Source organism: Tupaia chinensis, unplaced genomic scaffold (assembly GCF_000334495.1).
Source record: "Tupaia chinensis unplaced genomic scaffold, TupChi_1.0 Scaffold141320_1, whole genome shotgun sequence".
NCBI lineage: Eukaryota > Metazoa > Chordata > Mammalia > Scandentia > Tupaiidae > Tupaia > Tupaia belangeri.
In genome coordinates this window covers 440893-444354 of record NW_006201183.1, presented here as the reverse complement: position 1 = coordinate 444354, position 3462 = coordinate 440893, and the positions used below count along the sequence as shown (strand labels likewise).

The 3462-nt window shown below is 45.3% G+C and overlaps 1 pseudogene; it reads left to right on the top strand.

The window, feature by feature from the left end:
- Window positions 1–546: 546 nt before the first annotated feature.
- Window positions 547–806, top strand: LOC102502050 (guanine nucleotide-binding protein G(I)/G(S)/G(O) subunit gamma-10 pseudogene; annotated as a pseudogene).
- Window positions 807–3462: the final 2656 nt, after the last annotated feature.

Genomic DNA, 3462 nt, shown 5'->3' with positions numbered 1-3462 from the left:
CCGCCCCGGACCCCGGCTTGATTGTAAGCCGCCGGGTCCGGGACGTGAACCGCAGTCAACTACATGGGAGTCCAGCGACATAGCCATTATGTTAACTGCTGGTCCCAGTCGTTTCTTTCTCTTTAGGACTAACTCAGAAGTAGCCACCTTTTGGCTTCTTGGGAAATAGGTTGGAAAAACACTCTGGAGTATGATAGAGGTTCCTGGCACCATCTAAAAAGAGCCCGACACACAAAACATTTTGCCATTTATTTTGTTGTTGTTGTTGTTTTGAGAGAGGTTTTCGCTATAGGGCGTGTGCGCTCACCAGACAGAGAGAGAGAGACAGAGAGACCGAAAGCGAGAAATCAACCCCCAGGGGGGATGGCCACATCGCAATCCCTTCTCCTCCATTCTCCTCTCGGGATCCTGGGCACGCACGCACACACGCCCAGCGTGAGTTTAAGCCACCGGGTCCGGGACGTGAACCGCGATCGACGACGTGGGAGACCAGCGACATAGCCAACTGCATTTTGCCATTGTTTTAAAGAATTAATTCCAGCCGCCCCCGCCATGTCTTCCAGGGCCACCGTGAGCGCCCTGCAGCGCCTGGTGGAGCAGCTCAAGCCGGAGGCCGGCGTGGAGAGGACCGAGGTCTCTCAGGCCGCAGCAGAGCTCCCGCAGTACCGCCTGCAGAACGCCTGCAAGGACGCGCTGCTGCTCGGTGTTCCGGCTGGAAGCCGCCCCTTCCCTTCCGGGAGCCCAGATCCTGTGCTTTACTCTGCAGCCTTAGAAGTTTGCTGAGGAATTCCTTCAAGCACAGATGAACGACTGCCTCCCGTCTCAAGAAAACACTTTTCTCGAGCCAACTGACTTTCAGATATTTCAGACCTTCCCTGTGGCCTGGCCCTCTAGCCAAAATTTTATAGAAATTGAAGAGTTTGTACTCAAATAAGGAAACTAGGTGAAAGAGGAGAGTTTTTATTTTTTTAAGGCAGATTACTTTTTAGAATTATTCCTCTTTTTTTATTTATCCGTTCATTTATTTTAATTTGACCAGAGAGAGACACACAGAAAGAGAGAGAGAGAAAGTGAGAAAGCAAGCTACCCGGTCCAGGGCTCAAACCGTGGTCCTCCATGTGGGAGCATCCAGGGCCTTAACCACCATGCCACCTGCTGGTCCCAAAAGAGGAGGGTTTTAAACCATAGTATCCTGGTTGTTTCGGCAAAGTGCTTTGTATTGAGGACAAATACTTTACTACCAAATATGCCAGGATGCCCCTCTGTCATAAGTGAATTGCTGGTGTTTTTCTATACCTGGAATACCATGCGTGTTTTATTTACTGGATGTCTACATTTTGGGAAGGAAGACATTTTTGTTTATTAAAACAAATGGAATATTTGTAATTTCTTGTTTCAGACACAGACTTTAATAGCATAACAAAATTTGTTCTTTTCTTATGAATTTATACTTTCTAAGTAAAGACCGGAAAATAAAAACTGGGGGAAAGAATAGGCGTGGCTAATCAAATGCTGTCTTGGTTTTTTTAAATGAGAAGATTGTTTTATTTTTAACACTAAAGATGAGAGCTGTTCCTTAGCAAATTTGTTTAGAAAGATCATTTTATGTTTTGAGTTGCCCCATCCTGTATACGAAACAAATTTGATTACTGTCGTCTTAAGTTCCTTTACTTTGTAGTTTTTCTTGTACTTTAAAAAGAAATACCACATTATTTCATGTCTTTAAAAATGTTTAAAATGTGACCTACCAAACACTGCAAATGGTTTTAAACCAAATAACGTGAAAATATGAGAACTTAGAAGAATTCTTCACGTCACAAGTATTTTATTTGAGGATGTGCCTTTGACTTATTTGGGGACATTTTTAAGCTATTTCATGTTTGTAATAATCGTTAAAGAGCCTGGAAATAAAAATTTTGCTTAATTCATTAAAAAAAGAATTATTTAATTCCATTTATATTATTATTATTTCGTGTGACCAGAGAAAGAGAAAGGGAAAGCGAGAAAGCAAACCACCAGGTCCCGGACTCAAACTGTGGTTGGCCACATGGGAGTCCAGCCCCCCAGCCACCAGCCACCTGGCGGCCCCAGCACTATGCTGTTTTTTAATAGGCAAAATGAACATTGGTCCTGTTCCCTGAGTGGAAGGTATTTTCTTCCTCAAAGGCTCGTGCATTTAGAAGATGACAAAGTTAGAACAGAGACATTGTCCAACATCCAGGCAAGAAAAGTCCCTGCGAGAGGGGGCTCAGATTCTTGTCGCACACATAGACCCTATCGAATCCCTCTGTACTGGCAACGGTTTCCGCATCGAAGCTCTTTATTAAACAATTGCGGTAGGCACTGGGAAGTGCGACAACTTGTCTCTCAGGTTGGAAAGGGTATCTGGTACGCTCTGGGCTCCCGGTCCTCCAAACCTTCTCCCATAGCTCATTGATTTACCCCTCCCTCTGGTACACATGTGTCCAGGGTACGCTCCACTTCTGTTCATCTTTGAACAGGGTAAGCCCGTTCTGCCTTACGTGGGATATCCAGATGCTAAAGCTCTCTGACACTACTCTACAACTGAGAAAAGAGTGCGGCAGAGCCCCGCAGGGTCCCTCCTACCTCTACAAGGTAAAAGCGCGTGGCTTTGAAGTGCCCTGCTGCTCGTGGGTGTGAGCGAGCGCAGAGTTTGCCACATGCTCTACAGCAAATTTTAACAATGATAATAATAATTAACAAATTAAAATATTTGTAGAGGTCTTTGCCATAGAGCACATGCACTTGCTGGGAAAGAGAGACAGAGACAGTGAGAGGGAAAGTGAGAAATCACCCCCGGGGGGAGGGCCAGACCACAATCCCTTCTCCTCCACTCTCCTTCTGGGATCTTGGGCACACACACATACGCACCCAGCATGATTTTGAAGCCACCACGTCCAGGACTCAAACCACAGTTGGTAATGTGGGAGCTCAGCAATATAACCACCATGCCATCTGCTGGCCCAGAAAAAGAAAATAAATAGTTCTTAAAAAAAAAAAAATTACCTGGTGATTTGTCAAAAATATAATTTCTTGGACTCCAAAAATACTGACTCAGACACTTTGGGAATGGGACCAAATGTCTAGGTGATTCTGGTGTGTGCTTCGAGACCCACTGGACCTAAAGGACATCCCTGTCCCTGAAATGCCTTCTGCCTTGGGTGAAATTATTTCCGTCTTGGAGCCAGACAGATCCGCTTCTTTTGAGTGTCAAGGAATGGTTCCTTCTACTGCATGGGAAGATCGGCAGGTGATGGGTAGGTTCTCAGCCTCATCTGACTCTACCCAAATGCCTTCACTCCAGCTTTGAGGATCCCACCACTTCCTAATTAATTCCTTAACATGGCAGAATATAAGGGAACTTCAAAAAGTTCATGAAAAGATAGAATCACAGTACGGACTTCATGTTCTCCTCCACTCTCAGCTGGCCTGGGCCACGGA